General features: G+C 52.6%; 1 protein-coding gene across 2 annotated transcripts in view; it reads left to right on the top strand.

Moving 5' to 3' along the window:
• Positions 1–253: 253 nt before the first annotated feature.
• Positions 254–25,143, top strand: part of LOC125447707 (G-protein coupled receptor 4) — a 97,402-nt gene continuing 72,512 nt past the window's right edge. Inside the window, exon 1 of one of the 2 annotated variants that reach the window (XM_048522327.2) lies at positions 254–308. The gene's annotated coding sequence lies outside the window, so the exon portion shown is untranslated. Of the gene's footprint in view, positions 309–23,726; positions 24,262–25,143 lie in introns of those variants that run through there. The other variant, XM_048522325.2, reaches the window with a different exon arrangement.

Below are 25,143 nucleotides of genomic sequence, written 5' to 3'. Positions count from 1 at the left end.
GTGATCCTTCTAAGATCTTCCACTGAGTGTCGAGTCAGGGCCCGACGAAGGTGTTAAACTGTTCGGGCTTTGCGTCGGGAAACGCTCTCGGGTCTGCCTTGGAAATTGGGAGCCTTCAGAATGTCATGGAGACTCGGGGAGGGAAGTGTGGAACTGAGCTCGATCTGGAATCTCATAGTGACTGTGTAGCAAAAATCCTTCATTTGAAACACAATCCTCCAGCACCATTTCCCTTCGTGGCTTCCCACACAGCCAGTCAGCCGGACTTAAGACATCGCTACGATCTCACGCAATCTCAACGTGGACAGGTACGTGGATAGCTAGGGTTTGCAGGGAGACCGGCCAAACGCAAACAAATGGGACTGGCTCGGTTTATGAAATGCTGGCGGGCAAGGACGGGTTAGGCCGAAGGGCCTGCTTCCGCGCCGGCAGATTTCCCAGTCAGTCCATCATCCGCGATCGAGACGCCACTATGCTCTCACACAATTTCAATGCAGCGGGGAGCCTGGGGGAGAGATGGGGGGGCCAGTTCAGAGAGACGGAGAACAGAAAGAGGTCTCCGGACATAGTCGACTGTACAGAAACGTAGAAAATAGGAGCAAGAGTGGGCCATTCAGTCCTTTGATTCTGTGCTGATGTTCAGCAGGATTATGGCTGATCATCCAACTCAGACCCCTTTGCTCATTTTCACTTCATATCCTTTGAACCCTTTAGCCCTAAGAACTATACTTAACTCCTTGAAAACATTCAATATTTCGGCCTCAACCACTTTCTGTGGCAGGGAATTCCACGGACTCCCCCACTCTCCGGGTGAAGACGCTCCTCCCCATCTCAGTCCTGAGTGGCCTACTCTGTGTCCTCAGAGGATGAGGGATAGGCCTCACATCCAACTCTTCGCCAGCGTTTTGCACGTATAACTGCTTCCACCCGTTACCGTAACAACACGGGATTGAGCAGGGTGCCCATTGACAGGAATTGTAAGGGTTACCAGCTTCTGGGCCTCACAGTGGACAACCCGCACGTCCCTCCTGAACCCAGGGATTGTGGACCCTGCCCTCCTCCAGGGACTTTGGCCAAAAGCCCAGTTGGGCCCACTCAGCGCAGTACAGTGGGAGAGCCGCACTGTCAGAGGGGAAGAGACCACAGCGTTGACTGAGCTCCTATGTAGACGAAGACAAGCAGGAGTGTTTCCTAGCTAGTTTTTTTAAATTTCATTCATGGGATGCGGGCCTCACCAGCCAAGCCAGCATTTATTGCCCATCCCTAACTGCATAGAGAGCAGTTAAGAGTAAACTGCGTTAGAGATCAGTTTAACTAGGGAGGGACTTTCTTGAGAAAGGAGGCCGGCTACCACCTCTGTCAGGACATAAGATATCGGAGCGGAACTAGGCCACTCGGCCCGTCGGGTCTGCTCTGTCATAGTGGATGGCCACCGTGCCCAGGAGTTTGTAGGCCGGGTGGATCGGCCTCAGGAAGTGCAGAGATATGGTAGTCCGGTTGGGTCTGGGTGAGATGCTGTTCAGAGGGTTGGCATGGATTTGCTGGGTCAAATGGCCTACTTCCACACTTCCCTGACCAGGTATGGAAGGCGGTTTCCATCCCTAAAGTGCACTCGTGACCCAGATAGGTTTTGTGGCCACACAATCGTCAGCAACACTGGCTTCACAGTCATCATTAGATTCTTTATTGCTTTTTATTCAAATCGATTTGAAATTCTACTGTAGCAGGATTTGAACCCACATCCCACGGAGCATTAACTGGGTCCCTGTATTAATAACAAAAACGGAAATTGCTGGGAAAGCTCAGCAGGTCTGGCAGCATCCACGGAGAGAAATCAGAGTTAACGTTTTGGGTCCAGTGACCCTTCCTCAGAACAGTGACTTCTGTTCTTCTTTCCAATTTACAGCATCTGCAATTCTTTCGGTTTTCTGGCTTATTAGTCCAGCGATAAAATCACTGGGCTATCACCTCTCTAAATATGGAGGTAAAAAGCTAATGGAGGCAAGGGAATCACTGTTTGTTGTTGCAAACACAGACCAAGCTCGCAAGGGAACTCTTTTTAAGGGAGGGAAATCTGTCGTCCTTACAAGGTCTGGCCCAAACGTGACTCCAGACCCACACCGATGTGGTCAACTCTGAATTGCCCTCTGAAACAAGCCATCATCCTGTGAATGAATGGTTAAAAAAAAAGACATTTTCCACCCAGAGAGCAGCAGTGGTTTCCTGCGTCCTCTGAACAGGTGGCTCTCGTGCATTGTGTGTTCAGACTGCGCTGGGACACAGCTCCCCAAGTCCGGGGCAGCTCCCCACGGTGTAATGTGATCCATCCATTTCATGCTTGGCCACAGAGGCAGAGGGAGCACTTTGACAGTCACGCCAAGGTGCTGGTGATGTGTCTTGCAACACTTCACATCTGACGGGTGTGGAGAGATGATTGTCACACGCTGAGTCAGCACAGAGGGCTCTGTAAGGGCTGCCCGCGGCAGAGGCATTTCTGTCCTGGTGTTCCACTGAAGTGCTGCCCCTTGAGAGCAAGCTCGGAATTGCAACGTGGGGCAGGGGAGCGGAGTGCTGGGGAGCAGTGGTGAACCTACCTCTCCAAACAGCAATGTTGGCAGCTCGGCTTTAACTAGGGAGGTGAAGTGGGCTGGATACCATCAGGCCATAAGATACAGGAGCAGAATTAGGCCATTCGGCCCGGCTCTGTCATGGTGGATTGGCCATCGTGCGCAGCACTGTGCAGGCCAGGTGGAAATGCAGGGATATGGTTGTAGGGGGAATGTCTGGGTGAGATGCTCTTCAGAGGGTCAGTGTGGATTCGATGGGCCAAATGGCCTGCTTCATCACTGTAGGGATTGCATGATTCTGTGATCATGGCTGATTTTTGTTTTCCTTTATTCACGGCTGTCGCTGGCCAGGCAGCATATATTGCCCACCTCTAATTGCCCAAGAGGCAGCTATGAGTCAACCCCCCATTGCTGTGGGTCTGGAGTCACATGTAGGCCCAGACCAGGTAAGGATGGCAGTTTCCTTCCCTAAAGGACATTAGTGAACCAGATGGGTTTTTCCAACAATCGCCAATGGTCATCGTTAGATTCTTAATTCCATGTTTTTATTGAATTCAAATTCCACCATCTGCCTTGACAGGATTTGAACTCCGGTCCCCAGCACATTGCCTGGGTATCTGGATTAACAGTCCAGCGGTAATACCACTAGGGCCTTTGAGGTTCCCAATGCCATTCTCCTGCCTTCCCTCCAGAACTCGTTGCCCTTTCTAATCGAGAACCGATCTATCTCTGTCTTAAAGGCGTTTGCGCTCTCTAGCACTATCACAACAGCTCCATACCCACCACACTTCCCCTCCCCCCACCCCAGACACTTCCCCCCCACACCCTGCACACCCCGCACACTTCACGCCCCCCCCCACCCCGAACATTTCCCCCTCCCCCACACCCCCCCCCCCCCACCCTGGACACTTACCCCCACCCCAGACACTTCCCCCACCCTGGACACTTCCCCCCACCCCGGACACTTCCCCCCCGACCCCCGCCCCACACTTCCCCCCTACACCCCCCCAGCCCGGACACTTACCCCCACCCCAGACACTTCCCCCACCCTGGACACTTCCCCCCACCCCGGACACTTCCCCCCCGACCCCCGCCCCACACTTCCCCCCTACACCCCCCCAGCCCGGACACTTACCCCCACCCCAGACACTTCCCCCACCCTGGACACTTCCCCCCACCCCGGACACTTCCCCCCCTCCCCTGCCCCACACTTCCCCCCTACACCCCCCCAGCCCGGACACTTACCCCCACCCCAGACACTTCCCCCACCCTGGACACTTCCCCCCACCCCGACCCCCGCCCCTCACTTCCCCCCTACACCCCCCCACCCCGGACAATTACCCCCACCCCAGACACTTCCCCCACCCTGGACACTTCCCCCCACCCCGACCCCCGCCCCACACTTCCCCCCTACACCCCCCCAGCCCGGACACTTACCCCCACCCCAGACACTTCCCCCACCCTGGACACTTCCCCCCACCCCGGACACTTCCCCCCCTCCCCTGCCCCACACTTCCCCCCTACACCCCCCCACCCCGGACACTTACCCCCACCCCAGACACTTTCCCCCCCCACACCCAGCACACCCCGCACACTTCGCGCCCCCCCGCCTCATCCCGAACATTCCCCCTCCCCCATACCGCCCCCCCTCACCCTGGACACTTCCCCTCAACCCCGGACACTTCCCCCCCGAACACCCCCCCACACTTCCCCCCTCCATTCCCCTACCATCTGCAGCAATATGTTCCACAGATCCCCACCCTGAGATTGAAGGAAGGAGCAAGCTGGTGAATTACCAGGCCAGAGGGGCAACAAGAAAGACTTGCATTCATATAGCGCCCTTCGCAAGCCTCTGCCATTGTCGAGAGCCCCCTTATCGGCCAATCAGTTACTTCAGGTGTGTCGCCACCTGGTAGAAGCAGAGCCAATGCGTCGGCCATTTTTCTCCCTCAGCCTTCTGTAAAGGATGTGGAAGTCGCTCTGTGCGGGCCGCCAAACCTTGCCCCATCTCTAATTGCCCTTCGAGAAGGTGGTGGCGAGCTGCCTTCTCGCACTGCTGCACTTCTGCGCGGCGTAGACGCACCCCAGAGCGCCGTGCGGGTTATCCAAGATGGCGACCTGACACGAAGAGCACAGCAAGATCCCACCGGCAGCAGTGGCTTCTCCGTAAGCCACAGGACTGGTCGCAATCCCAGCCATAATCGCGTGAAGAAGAACTGGACTGGACTGGAAACTCTGCTTTCTCTCTCCGCTGACACTGCCAAACCACACTGAGTTTCTCCAACAATTTCTGTCTTTGTTTCAGGTTTTGAGGTTCGATCCCCAACATGGCAGACGGTGAAATTTGAATTCAGTAAAAATTTGGAACGAAAACAAATCTCCTGGTGGCTAGAATAGTTTGGAAACCCACCTGGTTCACCAACGTCCTTTAGAGAGGGAAATCTGCCAACCTTAGCAAGTCTGGACTACACGTGACTCCCAACCCACAACGATGTCGTTGACTCATAACTTTCCTTCACGCACTTAACAAATGCTGATCAATCCCATAAATGAGTGCACAATCTGTTATAAGTGACTTTTTGTAATGCACACATGGGAAGTAGATATAACAAGGCGTACAGCTGGATGAACACAGCGGGCCAAGCAGCATCAGAGGAGCAGGAAAGCTGACGTTTCGGGCCTAGAGCCTTCATCACTGGTTAGACCAACACTCACACTTAATTGCCTTGGGATGAGTGGGGTTGTATGTTAACTGTGTTGCTGTGGGTCTGGAGTCTTGCCAAGAGGCAGGAAAATGCAGGCTGAAGAATTATTTTAGTGCGACAAATCTGCTGCAATCTGAAAAATGCAGCCTGACAGTAGACTCAAACAATAATTCAACGAAAGGAACTGGTTAAATACACCAGGGAGGGGTGGGGAAGAAAACATGGCCTATGAATGTGAGTAAATGGGAATGTTTTTGTAAACGAGACAACACAGGTAGAGTTTTCCAAAAGGTCTATACTGTAGACAATGCTGGTTGATGTTCTGTCCTTAAATCTCTGAGTTTTGAAACTGAACAGCCCCATCAGAGACAGAGACGCACTCAGGAATCTAACAGGCTTGTAAACATCCCCTTATATCAGGATATGTTAGCAGGCATTGTCAAACAAGAGAAGATGGACTGGATATTACTACTGTCACTGGCTTCCTAAAGCAGCCGCTCAGCTGTTGAGAGGCACGGCATCTTTGTCACGATCCAGGGAGCAGCTCCAAACAAACCGGGAACAATCCACAGCTCTGGAAACTTCCGCGTCGCCCGGGACGCTCTTCAAAATAGACACGCTCTCGATTCAGAAGTCAGAAGTTCACGGGTTTGAGTTGAAGTCAATGCATCGTCTGAGCCGACACTCCCAGGGGATGTACTGAGGGTCTGATGTACCTCCTTCAGGTGAAACGTTAAACTGAGCATGCACACACACACACCAAAACCACCTCCCCAGCCCTCACCTCTGGCCTCTCGGGAAGACATTAGGCAGATCAGGGGGATCTGGCTAATCCTTATCCCTCAAACATCCCCATTAAAACACTGTATCAGAGATAGTAGGAACTGCAGCTGCTGGAGAATCCAAGATAACAAAGTGTGGAGCTGGATGAACACAGCAGGCCAAGCAGCATCTCAGGAGCACAAAAGCTGACGTTTCAGGCCTAGACTTCTCCTCTATCCATCTTCGATCCGCCGCCCCCTCTCTCCCTAGTTATTTCACAACCCTTTTCCCTTTTCTGAAGAAGGGTCTAGGCCCGAAACATCAGCCTTCCTGCTGCTCTGATGCTGCTTGGCCTGCTGTGTTCATCCAGCTCTACACCTTGTTATTTCCCATTGAAACACTGGTCATTATAGGGTCATGCAATGCAGAAACAGACCCTTCGGTCCAACCACTCTGTGCTGACCATAATCCCAAATTTATCCAGTCCCACCTGCCTGCTCCTGGCCCATATCCCTCCAAACTCTTCTGATTGCTGTTTTTGGGAGCTTGCTGTGCACAGTTGGCTTCCACTTTTCTCAGGGAGGGAATTCCAGGATTTTGACCCAGCCATGGGTGAAGGGACAGCGATATATTTCTGAGTCAGGGTGGTGAGTGTCTCGGAGGGGAACCTGCAGGGGGTGGTGTTCCCATGTATCTGCTGCCCCTTGTCCTTCTGGATGGGGAGTGGTCGTGGGTTCAGAAGGTGCCATGTGCAAGGGAGGGTGATAGCGTTGTCAGTGTGAGTTAGCATCCTGAGGCCAATTTGCACACAGCAAGATCCCACAACGAGTAATGTATAACGTGCGATGAGGTAAAATGTGCGTGCTCGCGGACGATGAATAGCACAAAGACAGAAATTTGCTGGCTAAACTCAGCAGGTCCGTGGAGAGAGAAAGCAGAGTTAATGTTGTGGCTCCAGTGACCTTTCCTCACAAGGGGCCGAAACATTAACTCCGTTTCTCTCTCCACGGATACTGCCGGACCTGCTGAGTTTCTCCAGCAGTTTCTGTTTTGATTTCTCATTTACAGCATCTGCAGTTCATACAGCATGGGAACTGACCATTCGGCCCAACACATCCATGCTGGCCAGGTTTCCCAAACTGACTAGTCCCATTTGCCTGCGTTTGGCCCATATCTCTCTCATTTTCAGGGGTTGTTTTTTCGAAAGGGAGGTTGATGATGTTGGACCTAGCTCAATGCTTATCAAATGCTACGGCATGTCATCTATGCATTGGCTTTTTCTCTCTCAATGTAGGGCCTGATCCTCAATTTTGAGACGGATTGCCAGATTCAGATTCGGCCTCGCTACACCAGGCTTTGCTTGGGGTCAATTAGCATTGCCATGCTGGGTGAGACCAACAGCGTAGGTTCAGTTCCTGCACCAGCTGAGGTTACTATGAAGAACCTCGCAAAGTCACATCTAACCACATCCCGTCATTTCTATCTCACCAGACAGAGTCTTTCTTTTTCCCCTTATTTTTTGACTTATTACCAGCAGCAAGATGATTCACCTTAAAGTCACAAAACCATAAAAAAAGAAGAAATGAAATCTCCACATTGATAAATAAAGCTGTTGGAGCATTTTCATCAAATTTCAATTGTACCCTCGAGCGAGTGTTGAGTACGTTTATAAATATAGACTCCCAACAGCCTGGAAGCAGGCCATTCAGCCCACACGGACCCTCTGAAGACCATCCCAACCAAATGCACCCCTTACCCTGTAAGTTACCCTGTACCTGCCAGCTCTCTCCTTCTGCCTGAACACTCTTGTCCGTGCAAGGGAAAGATTTACCAGTAGCGGGTACTTTTCAGAACAGAGAGACCTGGTTTGATTCTCCTTGGATCTGATACAGTCAATCCCAAACAAGGATAAACAAGGATGTAAACACACCAAGAAATTTGCAGAAACAGAGAGTGTAAACCTTTCTAATAGCCTGTACTAGGGTGGCTCTGTGGTTAAAATTGCTGTTCAATTGTACTTTTACGGAGTTTGAATTTTGTCTTTATGGGTGGGTTTCCTCTGGGTGATCTGGTTTTGTCCCATCGGACTAAAGATGTGCCAGCTGTGTGGAATTGCCCAGGATGTGCAGGCTAGGTGGATAGGGTAAGGGATGAATTTGGTTGGGATGCTCTTCAGGGGATCAGTGTGCACTGAATGGCCTGCTTCCAGGAGTCTATATTTATAAACGTACTCAACACTCGCTGAAAATGTGATGAAAATGCTCCAACAGCTTTATTTATAAATGTGAAGATTTCATTTCTTCTTTTTTATGGTTTTTGTCTCATTAAAGGGCTTAGTTCTGATTGTTTTTTTATTCACAGGCCCTGCTATCGGAAGGATATTATGAAGCTGAAGAGGGTTCAAAAAGATTTAGCTGAATGTTTTTGGGCCTGGAGGGTTTAAGTTATAAGGAGAGGCTAGATAGGCTGGGATCCTTATCATTAGAGAGCAGGAGGCTGAGAGGTGACCTTAGAGAGGTTTATAAAATCCTGAGGGGCATGGATAGGGTGAATAGACAAGGTATTTCCCCTGGGATTGGGAAGACTAGGGGCATATTTTTAAGGTGAGAAGAGAGCAATTTAAAAAAGACAGGAGGGTTAATTATTTTACACAGAGGGTGGTTTATGTGTGGAATGAACTTCCAGAGGAAGTGGTGGATGTGGGCACAGGTACAATGTTTAAAAGACATTTGGATAAGTGTATGAACAGGGAAGGTTTGGAGGGATATGGGCCAGGCAGGTGGGACTAGCTTAGTTTGGGATTCCTTCATTCATTCATGGGATGAGAGCATTGCTGGCCAGGCAACATTTGTTGCCCAGAGAGCAGCTCAGAGGCACCTGCATTGCTGTGGGTCTGGAGTCACATGTAGGCCAGACCAGGTAAGAACATTAGTGAACCATATGAGTTTCTGCCAAACAGTCAACAATGGATTCACGGTCATCATTAGATTCTTAATTCCAGATACTTATTGAATTCAAATTCCACATTTGCTGCAGGGGAATTTGAAAGCAGGTCCCCAGAACGTTACCTGGGTCTCTGGATTAACAGTCCAGTGATATTACCACATGGCCATCGACTCCCCTTATGGTCAGCATGGACTGGTTGGGCTGAAGGGTCTGTTGCTGTGCTGTGTAACTCTCTGTGAGCATCGCTGACTGGGTCAGCACTTATTGCACATCCCAGGGGGCAGGTAAGACTCAATGACATTGCCGTGGGTCTGGAGTTCACATGTAGACCAGAGCAGGTAAAGGGCAGCGGATTTCCCTCACTCATTAGTGAGCCAGATAGTTTTTTTGACCCCAACCCCCGACCTGAAATATGCATGGTCTTCGTTAGACTCTTAATTCCAGATTTAGTCAATCATCTACCATGGCAGGATTTGAACCCACATCCCCAGAACTTCCCTACCCATCTTCTATCCGCCTCTCCCTCTCTCCCTATTTATTTCAGAACCCCCTTCCCCTCCCCCATTTCTGAAGAAGGGTCTAGGCCCGAAACATCAGCTTTCCTGCTCCTCTGATGCTGCTTGGCCTGCTGTGTTCATCCAGCTCCACACCTTGTTATCTCAGTTACTCCAGAACAGTACATGGGTCTCTGGATTAACAGCCCAGCAGTCATACCACTCGCTTCCCCATCAAAGGTCAACGGCGTGGATTTCTAACTCTGTTTCTCCTCACAGAAGCTGACCTTTTCCAGTCTTTCTTGGCTCTTCCTTCAGACTTCCAACAGCTGCTTTTGTACTCATATATGCCTTTAAGACAGAGAATCACTGATATTCCTATGGGAGGACGCTACCAGAGGTAGGGGACATGGACGAGGGGGATGTCAGAATTCCAGAATCCCTTTTTCAAACGAGGAAGTTGGTAAATATTCACAAAAGAAATCTTTTTTCGAGAAAGGAAAGCTGTGAGGGATAGGAGGATGGGGTAGAAGATAATTGGATAGCTTTCTGAAGGCATGATGGGTAAAATGGCCTCCTGCCATGTTGTACGTTCCTGGGATTTGCTTGTGTAAACTCACTACGGTAGATCCCAGCCCGCGATGATTCCTTGAGGTGAGAAGTCTCTGTCAAAATGGAAAATGGATATCTTACACAAATCTTCATTAATTGCTCAGTAATAAATACTTGCCCCCCAATACCATAAGTTAATACCATAAGTTAAGACTGAGTCTTCCCAATCATTCAGAAGGACAAGGGGCAGCAGATACATGGGAACACCACCCACCCTGAAAGATCCCCTCACAGCCACTCACCCATCCTGACTTGGAAATATATCGCCGTTCCTTCAGTGTCACTGGGTCAAAATCCTGGAACTCCCTCCCTAATGGGGCATTGTGGGTCTCCCTGTAACACATGGACTGCAACGGGTCAAGAAGGCAGCTCACCACCACCTTCTCAAAGGGTATTAAGGAACACCAGAACAAGAGTAGGCCATTCAGCCCCTTGACTCTGGTCCGTCACTCAATGCGATCACAGCTGATCTGTGGACTGAATCCATATACCTGCTTTTGGCTCATATCCTTTTGTTTAACAAAAGATTAGCTACCTCAGATTTAAAATTAACAGCGGATCCAGCATGCGCTACCATTTTTGGAAGTGTTCCAAATCTCTACCACCCTCTGTCTGTCAAAGTGCTTCCTAATCTCTCTCCTGAATGGTTTAGCCTTAATTCTCTTGTGTCCCCTCGAGACCACAACCGGTGGAAATAGTTCACCTTGACCAACTCTGTCTTTTCCAGTTGGTATGTTGAAATCTTCGATCAGATCACCCCTTTGCCTTCTAATTAACTCCATGAAGGTTGGTATTCTGTCACAAAGTCACCCTTTATTTACATTGTACATAACATGCATAGTACACAACACTGACTCAGCGAGTTCTGAGATGGCTCCTAGAGTGAGCGGAACCTCCGACACTCCTGTTTATATCTGTCAGCCAGGACTCCCCGATTGGACCAGGTTAACAGCCCCAGTCAGGGAACTCATATTCTGTGAGGTGCACGTGGCTGAACTAATTTCAACGCAAAGCTAGCTCCATTTGCCTGCTTTTGGCCCATATCCCTCCAAACGTTTGCTACACATGGACCTGCCAAAATGTCTTTCACAAGTTGTAACTGAGCCAGCGTTGTACCAGTTCCTCTGGCAGATTCTTTTTTTAGGTTACTGAGGTATGGCAGGACTGTAAGTCAAATCAATTGAAGATCTCCTCATGTCATGACGAACCAATGTCATGCATCAGGTGTAATTAGCAGTACAAGAGCAGTAATTTGCACAGGGTTGAGGGAACATTGAGGGGGCGTTGTGGCTTCTGTGAAGCTGAACGCAGACCAAAGCAAATGGTGCAGACATTCGCTTGAGTTTGTAGCTCAAAGCAAATCAACAGCTACTGGGTGCTTTACGCATAACAGCCAGTCAACTCCCTCGTTTTCTCATCAAATGTCTGAGACAATTTTTCTAAAACTCGCACATCCCTCCTTCTGTAGATTCTAATTGTAAATGTCACTCTGTTGCTATATCTTTCCTCTCTGATTTATCAGGTTCTGAAGGATATAATCATGACAAAAAAAATAAAAGCAGACACTCAGGGTCAGGACTGAGGGAGCACCGCAATTTTTGAGTGTTAGTTCTGAGGATTGGGCACTGTCGGAGGGTCAGTGCTGAGGGAGTGGGCACTGTCGGAGGGTCAGTGCTGAGGGTGCGCCGCACTGTCGGAGGGTCAGCGCTGAGGGTGCGCCGCACTGTCGGAGGGTCAGCGCTGAGGGTGCGCCGCACTGTCGGAGGGTCAGTGCTGAGGGAGTGGGCAATGTCGGAGGGTCAGTGCTGAGGGAGCGCCGCACTGTCGGAGGGTCAGTGCTGAGGGAGTGGGCAATGTCGGAGGGTCAGTGCTGAGGGTGCGCCGCACTGTCGGAGGGTCAGTGCTGAGGGAGCGCCGCACTGTCGGAGGGTCAGTGCTGAGGGAGCGCCGCACTGTCGGAGGGTCAGTGCTGAGGGAGCGCCGCACTGTCGGAGGGTCAGTGCTGAGGGAGCGCCGCACTGTCGGAGGGTCAGTGCTGAGGGAGCGGGCACTGTCGGAGGGTCAGTGCTGAGGGTGCGCCGCACTGTCGGAGGGTCAGCGCTGAGGGAGCGCCGCACTGTCGGAGGGTCAGTGCTGAGGGAGCGCCGCACTGTCGGAGGGTCAGTGCTGAGGGAGCGCCGCACTGTCGGAGGGTCAGTGCTGAGGGAGCGGGCAATGTCGGAGGGTCAGTGCTGAGGGAGCGCCGCACTGTCGGAGGGTCAGTGCTGAGGGAGTGGGCAATGTCGGAGGGTCAGTGCTGAGGGAGCGCCGCACTGTCGGAGGGTCAGTGCTGAGGGAGCGCCGCACTGTCGGAGGGTCAGTGCTGAGGGAGCGCCGCACTGTCGGAGGGTCAGTGCTGAGGGAGCGCCGCACTGTCGGAGGGTCAGTGCTGAGGGAGAGCCGCACTGTCGGAGGGTCAGTGCTGAGGGAGTGGGCAATGTCGGAGGGTCAGTGCTGAGGGTGCACCGCACTGTCGGAGGGTCAGCGCTGAGGGAGCGCCGCACTGTCGGAGGGTCAGTGCTGAGGGAGAGCCGCACTGTCGGAGGGTCAGTGCTGAGGGAGTGGGCAATGTCGGAGGGTCAGTGCTGAGGGAGCGCCGCACTGTCGGAGGGTCAGTACTGAGGGAGCGCCGCACTGTCGGAGGGTCAGTGCTGAGGGAGCGCCGCACTGTCGGAGGGTCAGTGCTGAGGGAGTGCTGCACTTTAGGAGGGTCATCGCAGATGGAGTGCTGCGCTGTCGGAGGTTCAGCGCTGAGGGAGACTCGCACTGTCACGGTGTCAGCGCTGAGGGAGTGCTGCACTGTTGGAGGGTCAGTGCTGAGGGAGTGGGCACTATTGGAGGGTCAGTACAGAGGGAGCGCCGCACTGTCGGAGGGTCAGTGCTGTGGGAGTGGGCAATGTCGGAGGGTCAGTGCTGAGGGAGTGCTGCACTGTCAGAGGGTCAGGAATGAGGGAGCGCCACACTGTCGGAGGGTCAGTGCTGAGGGAGCGCCGCAGTGTCGGAGGGTCAGTGCTGAGGGAGCGGGCACTGTCGGAGGGTCAGTGCTGAGGGAGCAGGCACTGTCGGAGGGTCAGTGCTGAGGGAGCGGGCACTGTCGGACGGTCAGTGCTGAGAGACCGGGCACTGTCAGAGGATCAGTGCTGAGGGAGCGCCGCACTGTCGGAGGGTCAGTGCTGAGGGAGCGCCGCACTGTCGGAGGGTCAGTGCTGAGGGGGTGCCGCACTGTCGGAGGGTCAGTGCTGAGGGATTGCGCACTGTCGGAGGGTCAGTGCTGAGGGAGCGCTGCACTGTCGGACGGTCAGCGTTGAGTGAGTGCCACACTGTCAGAGGGTCAGTGCTGAGGGAGTTCTGCATTGTCGGTGGGTCAGCGCTGAGGGAGTGCCGCACTGTCAGAGGATCAGTGCTGAGGGAGCGCCGCACTGTCAGAGGGTCAGAGCTGAGGGAGTGCTGCACTGTCGGAGGGTCAGTGCTGAGGGAGTGCCACACTATCAGAGGGTCAGTGCTGAGGGAGTGCCGCACTGTCAGAGGGTCAGTGCTGAGGGAGTGCCACACTGTCAGAGGGTTAGCGCTGAGGGAGTGCTGCACTGTAGGAGGGTCAGTGCTGAGGGAGCAGGCACTGTCGGAGGGTCAGTGCTGAGGGAGCGCCGCATTGTCGGAGGGTCAGTGCTGAGGGAGTGTCGCACTGTCGGAGGGTCAGTGCTGAGGGAGCGCCGCATTGTCGGAGGGTCAGTACTGAGGGAGCGCCGCACTCTCGGAGGGTCAGTGCTGAGGGAGTGCCGCACTGTCGGAGGGTCAGTGATGAGAGCGCGGGCACTGTCGGAGGGTCAGTGCTGAGGGAGTGCTGCACTTTAGGAGGGTCAGCGCTGATGGAGTGCTGCGCTGTCGGAGGTTCAGCGCTGAGGGAGACTCGCACTGTCACGGTGTCAGTGCTGAGGGAGTGCTGCACTGTAGGAGGGTCAGTGCTGAGGGAGCAGGTACTGTCGGAGGGTCAGTGCTGAGGGAGCGCCGCATTGTCGGAGGGTCAGTACTGAGGGAGCGCCGCACTCTCGGAGGGTCAGTGCTGAGGGAGTGCCGCACTGTCAGAGGGTCAGTGATGAGAGCGCGGGCACTGTCGGAGGGTCAGTGCTGAGGGAGCGCCGCACTGTCAGAGGGTCAGCGCTGAGGGAGCGCCGCACTGTCGGAGGGTCAGTGCTGAGGGAGTGCCGCACTGTCGGAGGGTCAGAGCTGAGGGAGCGCCGCATTGTCGGAGGGTCAGTGCTGAGGGAGTGCCGCATTGTCGGAGGGTCAGTACTGAGGGAGCGCCGCACTCTCGGAGGGTCAGTGCTGAGGGAGTGCCGCACTGTCGGAGGGTCAGTGATGAGAGCGCGGGCACTGTCGGAGGGTCAGTGCTGAGGGAGTGCTGCACTGTCGGAGGGTCAGCGCTGATGGAGTGCTGCACTTTAGGAGGGTCAGCGCTGATGGAGTGCTGCGCTGTCGGAGGTTCAGCGCTGAGGGAGACTCGCACTGTCACGGTGTCAGTGCTGAGGGAGTGCTGCACTGTAGGAGGGTCAGTGCTGAGGGAGCAGGCACTGTCGGAGGGTCAGTGCTGAGGGAGCGCCGCATTGTCGGAGGGTCAGTACTGAGGGAGCGCCGCACTGTCGGAGGGTCAGTGCTGAGGGAGCGCCGCACTCTCGGAGGGTCAGTGCTGAGGGAGTGCCGCACTGTCAGAGGGTCAGTGATGAGAGCGCGGGCACTGTCGGAGGGTCAGTGCTGAGGGAGTGCCGCACTGTCGGAGGGTCAGTGCTGAGGGAGTGCCGCACTGTCGGAGGATCAGCGCCGAGGGAGCGCCGCACTCTCGGAGGGTCAGTGCTGAGGGAGCGCCGCACTGTCAGAGGGTCAGTGATGAGAGCGCGGGCACTGTCGGAGGGTCAGTGATGATGGAGCGCCGCACTGTCGGAGGGTCAGCGCCAAGGGAGCGCCGCACTGTCGGAGGGTCAGCGCCGAGGGAGCGCCGCACTGTCGGAGGGTCAGCGCCGAGGGAGCGCCGCACTATGAGCCATGCTGAGCTCTGCACAAATCATTCAACTGACACCTCCATCTGCCTGTTTCATGGACGCGAATTAGTTTTTAAAACACATGGCATTATTTTGAAGAGGAATGGGTGGTTGGTGGGGGGGTGGAAGGGGGCGCGGGTGTCTCCGCGTTGGCCAATTTTTATCCCACAATCAACACAATGAGGAAGGGACAAACTTCATGTGGTCATTTCCACACTGAATGCCAATGGGATCTTGCTGTGCAGAGATGAGCGGCGCCCATTTCCGCTCCTGCGTGACCACAGCCATTGCCCTGCGCTGACTGACTGAAATGTGCCTTGAGCTTCCCTTATCTTGCAAAGTGCTTTGCAGATCTGCCTATTCATATTTCCCGAAGTGACTGTATTTCCCTTCCCTTCTGACGCTTTGTCATCCTTTTTCAGTTCCTCTCTATTTATGGAATCGCCTTGAGAGAAAGGAAATTCCCGAATGAGTGGCAAAAGGCTTTCCTGAGTTTCCTCTCCTCCTCCTGCTCTGGGACTTTGAGCCAAGCGAACGTATTATTATCCGATCGCGCTCCTAGGTCTGCCCCCTCACTGTGGACGCTGGCCCTAATTATGACTAGCAGCTCTCTCAACGTCTGCTTTGAGTGAGACACAAACAGCTCACGTGCAAAACTTGGCGTTGTGGGTCTCTCCACAGTCCCCCCCGGGTCAAAATCCTGGGAATTCTCTCCTGAAGGGGCATTGTGGGTCTCTCCACAGTCCCCCCCGGGTCAAAATCCTGGGAATTCTCTCCTGAAGGGGCATTGTGGGTCTCTCCACAGTCCCCCCCGGGTCAAAATCCTGGGAATTCCCTCCACAAGGAGCATTGTGGGTCTCTCCACAGTCCCCCCCGGGTCAAAATCCTGGGAATTCACTCCTGAAGGGGCATTGTGGGTCTCTCCACAGTCGCCCCCGGGTCAAAATCCTGGGAATTCCCTCCGCAAGGGGCATTGTGGGTCTCTCCACAGTCCCCCCCGGGTCAAAATCCTGGGAATTCCCTCCGCAAGGAGCATTGTGGGTCTCTCCACAGTCCCCCCCAGGTCAAAATCCTGGGAATTCTCTCCTGAAGGGGCATTGTGGGTCTCTCCGCAGCCCCCCCGGGTCAAAATCCTGGGAATTCTCTCCTGAAGGGGCATTGTGGGTCTCTCCACAGTCCCCCCCGGGTCAAAATCGTGGGAATGCCCTCCGCAAGGGGCATTGTGGGTCTCTCCACAGTCCCCCCTGGGTCAAAATCCTGGGAATTCTCTCCTGAAGGGGCATTGTGGGTCTCTCCACAGTCCCCCCCGGGTCAAAATCCTGGGAATTCTCTCCTGAAGGGGCATTGTGGGTCTCTCCACAGTCCCCTCCAGGTCAAAATCCTGGGAATTCTCTCCTGAAGGGTCATTGTGGGTCTCTCAACAGTCCCCCCCGGGTCAAAATCCTGGGAATTCACTCCTGAAGGGGCATTGTGGGTCTCTCCACAGTCCCCCCTGGGTCAAAATCCTGGGAATTCTCTCCTGAAGGGGCATTGTGGGTCTCTCCACAGTCCCCCCGGGTCAAAATCCTGGGAATTCTCTCCTGAAGGGGTATTGTGGGTCTCTCCACAGTCCCCCCCGGGTCAAAATCCTGGGAATTCTCTCCTGAAGGGGCATTGTGGGTCTCTCCACAGTCCCCCCCGGGTCAAAATCCTGGGAATTCTCTCCTGAAGGGGCATTGTGGGTCTCTCCGCAGTCCCCCCCGGGTCAAAATCCTGGGAATTCTCTCCTGAAGGGGCATTGTGGGTCTCTCCGCAGTCCCCCCCGGGTCAAAATCCTGGGAATTCACTCCTGAAGGGGCATTGTGGGTCTCTCCACAGTCCCCCCCGGGTCAAAATCCTGGGAATTCTCTCCTGAAGAGGCATTGTGGGTCTCTCCGCAGCCCCACCGGTCAAAATCCTGGGAATTCCCTCCTGAAGGAGCATTGTGGGTCTCTCCACAGTCCCCCCCGGGTCAAAATCCTGGGAATTCACTCCTGAAGGTGCATTGTGGGTCAATCCGCAGCCCCCCCGGCTCAAAATCCTGGGAATTCCCTCCCCAAGGGGCATTGTGGGTCTATCCGCAGCCCCCAGGCCAAAATCCTGGGAATTCCCTCCCGAAGGGAGCGCTGTGGATCATCCCATAGCACATGGACTGCAGTGGTTCAAGATGGCAGTTCACCCCCACCTCCTCAAGGGGGCAACTAGGGATGTACGATCAATGTTGATACAACTCAGCGATGCCCACAGCCTATGACTCAATAAAAAAAATTGGGAAGAGCAGACCAGTAGGGAATAGGGGGATTTAAAATAGCCAGAAACTAACTCAATGGAAGCCTGAACTCATTGTCCCATCGAATGAGAATTTGTATAAAATTTATTCATCCCTGAGATGACACTAGCTGGGCAAGTATTGATCCCTAATTGCCCCCTTGAGCAGGTGGGGATGAGCTACCTGCAGTCCTCCTGCTGTGGGTTGATCCACAACGCCCTTAGGGAGGGACTTCCCAGGATTCTGGCCCAGTGACACTGAAGGAACAGCGATATATTTCCAAGGCAGGGCTCCGAGGGGAACTTGCAGGGGGCTGGTGTTCCCATGTATCTGCTGCCCCTTGTCTTCCTATAAAGCCGCGTAATGTAGGAGCAGTAACAGGCCATTCAGCCCATCAGGTCCGGTCCGCTTTTCAATGCGATCAGTTCATGGCTGAACTGATCTTCCTCAACTCCACATCCCTGCCTTTTCCCCATAACCTTCGATTCCCTTACTGATTAAAAATCTATCTCTGCCATGAACATACTTAATGACCCAGCTTCCATGATACCATAAGACATAGGAGTGGAAGTAAGGCCATTCAGCCCATCGAGTCCACTCCACCATTTAATCATGGCTGATGGGCATTTCAACTCCACTTGCCTACACTCTCCCCGTAGCCCTTGATTCCTTGCGAGATCAAGAATTTGTCGATATCTACCTTGAAGACATCTAACGTCCCGGCCTCCACTGCACTCCGTGGCAATGAATTCCACAGGCCCAACACTCTCTGGCTGAAGAAATGTCATCTCATTTTAGTTTTAAATTTACCCCCTCTAATTTTAAGGCTGTGCCCACGGGTCCTAGTCTCCCCACCTAACGGAAACAACTTCCTAGCGTCCACCCCTTCTAAGCCATACATTATCTTGTAAGTTTCTATTAGATCTCCCCTCAACCTTCTAAACTCTAATGAGTACAATCCCAGGATCCTTAGCTGTTCATCGTACATTAAAACTACCATTCCAGGGATCATCCGTGTGAATCTCCGCTGGACACACTCCAGGGCTAGTACGTCCTTCCTGAGGTGTGGGGCCCAAAATTGGACGCAGTATTCTAAATGGGGCCTAACTAGAGCCTTATAAAGCCTCAGAAGCACATCGCTGCTTTTATACTCCAAACCTCTTGAGATAAACAACAACATTGCATTCACTTTCTGTGACGTCCTTCTGTGGTAAAGAATTAAACAGATTCACTGAGAGAAGAAATTCCTCTTCATCTCTGTCTTAAATGGACAATCTCTTGTTCTGAGATGATGCTTTCTGGTCCTAGACCAGAGGGTTAGTGATTGCTTGGGAGCTGATGACAAAGGAAGCTTGGCGAGTTGCTGCAGTGCATCTTGTAGATGGTACATACTGCTGCGACTGAGCCTTGACAGAGGAGGGGGTTCACCCTGAGAACTCACCTTTCCCCACATCCCCCCATGCCCACCCTGGTGCCACTGGCTTCTAGGTGGTGGGGGTGGGTATCACAATTTACCTCAGTGCCATGTAGCCAGCAAGTCAAAAAAATTGTATCCCTGCCCTCTGCTGTTTCTCATTCATTGAAGACCAGTGACCTCTTAACTTTGTCCAAGGCACTACATAAATGCACATTCATTCACCGTCAGTCAGCAGAGTTAAAAGTGGGCAAACAAGACATCTCCGAGATAATAAAATGTGAGGCTGGATGAACACAGCAGGCCCAGCAGCATCTCAGGAGCACAAAAGGTGATGTTTCGGGCCTAGACCCTTCATCAGCAAGACATCTCCCCCTGGCTTGGAGTTTCATGCACAAAGGAGAGAATTTTACCCCAAAGAGGCTGAATGTTATCTACCCGTGAACTTTGGAACCAGCTGAGATCGGAAGGCTTGACAAGGGAACCCTAGTCAATTAAACCTTCTCGGGAGATTCCCAAGAAACCAAAACCTTTGCTCCATGTTAATAATGCTCTTCCAGGGATTCATAGGCTCAATGAATGAAGGAGCGACCTGCATTTGCGTAGTGCCTCTCGCAATCTTAGGACTTCCGAAAACACTTCAATGTTCATCCAGCTCCACGCTTTGTTATCTTGGATTCTCCAGCATCTGCAGTTCGCATTATCTCTGATCACAGCCTTATGGGGTACTTTCGTGACTCATTCACTCAGGGTTTATATTCTCTCGGAGAATGTGGGCATCAGCATTGAGGTCATCCATTATTACCCATCCCTAATTGCCCCTTGAACTGACTGGCCTTTCAGAGGGCAGTTAAAAGGTGGGGGGAGAGAGGAGGAGAGACAGGGTAGAGAGGAAGGGAGGAGGGGAGAGGAAGGGGGTAGAGAGAAGGGGAGGGAGGAGAGAGGAGGAAGAGAAAAGGGGAGAGAGAGGAGGGAGAGAGGGGGAAAGAGGGGAGGGGAAGGGGGAGAGGGGTGAGAGAATGAGGAAGGAGAAGGAGAAGGGGGTAGGGAGGGGAGAGAGAGAAGGGAAGGGATAGAGTGGGAGGAGAGAAGAGGAGGGGCAGAGGGGGAGAGACAGGGAGGGGAGAGAGGGAGAGAGTGGGGGAGAGGGATGGAGAGGGAGATGGGGAAGGAAAGGGGGAAGAGGGAGACAGAGGGGACGAGCGGGAAGTGGGAGATGGGGGAGTGGGGAGATGGAAGGGGAAGGGGGTTGAGAGAGAAAGGAAGGAGGGGGAGGAGAAGGGGAGAAAGGGGGGACTGGGGGGGGTGGAAAAAGGGAGAAGAGAGGAGGCAGGAGAAGGGGGAGCAGGAGAGAAAAGGGAAGGAGGGGGGAGGAAAGGGGGAGTGGAAAGGGATGGAAAAGGGGGAAGAGAGGAGGCAGGAGAAGGGGCAGGGGGAGAGAGAAGGCGAGGGGGGAGACGAGGGGATAAAGATGAACCCACATCGCGGGGGCTCCAGGGGTTTGAGATGGGGTCAGCTCAGTGTCATCTGTTCAAGGGCCATAAACAATGACACACTCACCCACCACCCTCCCACCCCGTTTCTCCACCGCCCCCCCCCATACCAAAACCGAATAAATAGCTGGGGAAAACATTCCAGTCAGTTTGTCATCCTTCACACAGCATCGGTTAGCATGGGGCCGATATTGGCCGGTGCACCAGGGGTGGGGATAACTGTCAGCCGTCTCCCTCTTCCCCTCCCCTTCTCCATCCCTCATCTCTCTGTCCCCTTCATTGGAATAGCGCCGTAAGACATTGCACATCCCCTCAAAGTGCAGGCTGTGTGGTGGTGGTTCTGTAAAGCCAGCATGTAAAGCGGTTCTGGCTCAGTACCGAGGCAGGGAGCAGCTGCTAGGCCTGGCCTGGCTACGAGAGCCTCGATCTCTCTCCTTGCATGACAAATCGCCCCTTTTGACATCCCTCGCAGTGCCAACTGCCATCTGAATAAAAACCCAAAGAGCTTCCGGATGCTTTAAATCAGGAACAGGAGCAGGAGTTGCTGGAAAATCTCAGCAGGGTCTGGCAGCACCTGCGAAGAGAGAAATCAGAGCTAACGTTTCGGGTCTGGTGACCCTTCCTCAGAAATGCCATCTGACGGCTGCCCGAGAGGCAAGGTGATGAATGGTGTACCTTGGCCACTCGTCAACTTCAATCAGTCTGACATCTTTGTCACTTCCCCAGACGGGCACACCCACAGCTGGCCGCTATGCACACAGGAAGGAATCGCAAGTGTTTGAAAACAGACCTGGGTCAAGTGCCAAGTCCGCATGGCCAGCCTCGAGTGTGGTGTTGTCAAGCTGAATAAATAGGTTCCCACAGAAAGAGGAAGCGGTGATTTTCTGATTGGTTTGGTGATGAGGTGGCTCCTGTTGTTTAGATATTTTTAGAGCCTGTGAATAAGGTCAGCGAATGAATTACAACAGATGTCAACCGGACAAGTCCATTGGAGCAAACACACAGAGGCGTCAGAAGTGCCACAGGTAGTTCAAAGCAGGAACTTGAGCCCAGCTCCAGCCTGGAGACCATGTTTCAGCTCCAGCCTGGGGACCACGTTTCAGCTCCAGCCTGGGGACCACGGCCCAGCTCTGGCCTGAAGACCACATCCCAGTTCTGTCTTTGGAACCACAGGCCAGCTTCAACCTGGGGATGACAGTCCAGCTCTAATGTAGAGACCTCATCCCAGCTCCGTCCTGGGGATCTCAATTACACCTTCAGTTCAAAACACTGAAGGAGCTAAGTGCTACCAACAAAATGATAACTTTAGCCTGTTGCTCCATTCAATCTGAAGATGGCTGATCTTGAGTTTCAATCCCCATTTTCAGCCATTATCCTTATCCTTTCATTCCCTGCCACAGCCAATCACTGGCTCTTTCCCGGCCTTACCCATTTCCAAAGATGGAGCATTCACTCCATCTGAAGCACAGAATTCCATTGATTCACACCGCAGTGGGTGAAGTACATTCTCCTCGTCACTGTCCTAAATGCTCAGCGGTTTATTCTGAGACTGTACCCCCTGGATCTTCAATTCCCCAACCAATGGGTTCATCTCTCAGAGGTGACATTGACCAGATCATGCGGAATCTCAGCTTGCTGAGTGAAATCATCTATTGTTCTTGTGAACCCTGGGTTTTCAACTATTTTACGAAACTCTGCATCCCAGGAACGTTACTTTCTGTTTAAAAGAGTAGAGAAAGCTCTATGTTGTATCTAGTTTCCTGTTGTATGTGTACTGAGAGTGTTTGATGGGAAAAGTGTAGAGGAGTAATTAATTTTAGTTTAAAATATTGCAGGCTTTACTCTGTATCTAACCCCATGCTGTCCCTGTCCTGGGAGTGTTTGATGAGGGACAGTGTAGAGGGAGCTTTACTCTGTATCTAACCCCATGCTGTCCCTGTCCTGGGAGTGATTGACGGGGACAGTGTAGATAGAGCTTTACTCTGTATCTAACCCCGTGTTGTCATATTGCTGCAAATGTTTGATGGTCTTAGGAAGAGGTGAGATATTTCCTGGGATTTCGGATAAGTGAGCTACTGCCCAGAGATAACAATCAAAATTGCTGCGTTTACTGGAACTCTGATTCCAGACAAATCCCATCTATATCACAACCTGCAGTCTATTATGCAGTAATTCTTAAACCCTGTTAACTTCCTTGTTTAACATTCTCAATCCTCCAGGTTGCCTGGACTCTGGTCATGAAAATATCAATGGCCTGAATATTTACTGCTTTGTTTGTAATAGTGGTGATATATACAGGTGCAAAGTATGGTTTAGTTAAGTACCGAGGGCACTTATGAAGTGATACCACATTTTCCTTTCTCATGATTATAATCATGACTGTGGGGAACAGCCACACGGTGTCCAACAGTAATCAGGCTTTTCCATAATCAGTGCTTCATGATCCTTCCAAAGGTATTTTCATTTAAATTGATCAAATTCCTTTAAGTTCTCCCTTCATTTACATTGTCCCTTTAAGGGCCATGGGGTTAGATAGAGAGTAAAGCTCCCTCTACACTGTGCCCCCATCAAACACTCTCAGGACAGGGATAGCACAGGGTTAGATACAGAGTAAAGCTCTCCCTACCCCATCCCAATCAAACACTCTCAGGACAGGGACAACACAGGGTCAGATACAGAGTAAAGCTCCCTCTACACTGTGCCCATCCAACACTCCCAGGACAGGGACACCACAGGGTTACATACAGAGTAAAGCTCCCTTTACACTGTCCCGCATCAAACACTCTCAGGACAGGGATAGCACGGGGTGAGATACAGAGTAAAGCTCCCTCTACACTGTGCCCATCCAACACTCCCAGGACAGGGACACCACAGGGTTACATACAGAGTAAAGCTTCCTCTACACTGTCCCCATCAAACACTCCCAGGACAGGGACAGATACAGAGAGAGGCCCGCACTGTCCCTAAGCGGAATGTCTCATTGTGTGTCAGGAAGGGAGTGTGACATCAGGGAGCGGAGTGCTTTGGGAATCACACATTTCTCCTGCTGTGACGCCTGAAACAAATGGGACTTTTTTAAATTTCGAAAAGAAAACATAAGTTCCTGAGATGCGGGCGGCATTACCCAGATTGGTCCCTGAAAATGTGCTTCTCTTGCTGCAGTCACTGTGCAGCGCTGTTGGGGAGAAATGTGTCTGGGACTGGACCCTTCAACAAAGCCCACTCCACCCCCCTGTGAAAAGCCAGTGATCCGGGAAGGAGGGGGTTAATTATTCTTCCCCCATTGGCGACAAGCTTTGGTCTTTGAGAAAAGCTTACTGGACGCCCAGGGATTGTTATAAACCACTTCCTGTTTCTCAGACTCTATTGTAAGGAGTTGTCAGCAGCTTTCTGAACAGTGTATAACAGGTTGGACATAGAGTCCTCTGTTTTTGCTTCTGAGCACACACACACACACACACACACAGAGACTGAAGGCAAGGAAAGGAGCGTGAGAGAGAAAGTAGAAGGAAGGGATATTTTAAAACACACACACACACACAGGACGAGAGAACCATCCACAGCACCTGTGAAGTGAGCTGAAGGCGACCAGGGAATTTCAGAATGTCTGATGTTTAAATTGATCGCATCCGAGGCTGACTGTGAATGCAATCCAAGCCCCTGTGTCGGCTTTCGGCTGCTGCTGGAGAATGGCTTTTGCAGAAGCAGGCAGAGCTGAAACGTAGATAACAAAGTGTGAAGCTGAATGAACACAGCAGGCCAGGGTAGCGATTCTTTTTCTCTGCCCGGACCGAAGAGGAGCTCTCTGCTGTTGGCATTTGGAACTAAACAGTTTGATACCTTGGGACAGCGGGACTATGGAAGTGAATCTCTTGCCATCACCTGGGACCCGCAGCTTCGACTTTTAAGGTCATTTTTACCCCCGATTTTCTTCTTAAATGTTTTTATTATCGCAGTCGGTGAAGGGGAGGGAGGAACAGCATTGATGCTTGATAAAATCCTACTAATGTGCAGATTTCCTGCCAACTTTCTCTCTGCTGCTAGATATAATAATTTTGTTTCTTTCTGACTCCTTGGGTTGTCAGTTCGCCCTCTCTCGCTTTCTCTCTCTTCCCCCCCCCCCCCCCCCCCCGGACCCTTCCTTTTGAATGCTCTCCTCCATCCCTGGAATTCCTCACGCCAAACCGTTGCTGATGCTCAGTGCCAGAGGATCTGGGGCGATGTGGGGGCTCCCAGGCCAACAGGGACACCCCCTCGGATTGTGGGTGAACGGGCTCCCAGGCGTCTGGGCGCAGCCCCAAAGGCTGCTCGGCCCTTCCCTCCGATTCTCTCCCAGCCCAGCCAGGCTCGCGTTCCACCTTCACCCGAAGAGGGTCGTGACAGTTTTCAAACCCGAAATGGGGCAGAAAGATTCTGGGAAGTACTGAGAGAGGGAGAAACTGATGCCTTTGATGGGGGAGTGGAGGGGGGGGCGGTGTTTGAGAGCAAGTTGGGTGTTGAATAAATGAATGAGGCCGCACAGCCCCTCCTGGTCCTCCAAACCCACCTGGATGATCTCTTGCTCATTAAGAATCTATCCAACTCTGCCTTAGGACGTCCCAAGACTTTGCTTTCACCACTCTCTGAAGAAGTGCTTTCCAAAGACCCTCGGCCCTCTGCGAGAAAACAAATTATCCTTATCTCTGTCTCTTGGACGAGCCCTTTATTTTCACCAATGAGCCCTGGTCCCAGACTTTCCCACACCCACCCTCAGGTTCTTAAACAAGGAAAATAGAAATTGTTGGAGAAACT

The sequence above is a fragment of the Stegostoma tigrinum genome, chromosome 39, assembly GCF_030684315.1.
Source record: "Stegostoma tigrinum isolate sSteTig4 chromosome 39, sSteTig4.hap1, whole genome shotgun sequence".
NCBI classification, from domain to species: domain Eukaryota; kingdom Metazoa; phylum Chordata; class Chondrichthyes; order Orectolobiformes; family Stegostomatidae; genus Stegostoma; species Stegostoma tigrinum.
This window is presented reverse-complemented; position numbering and strand designations above follow the sequence as displayed.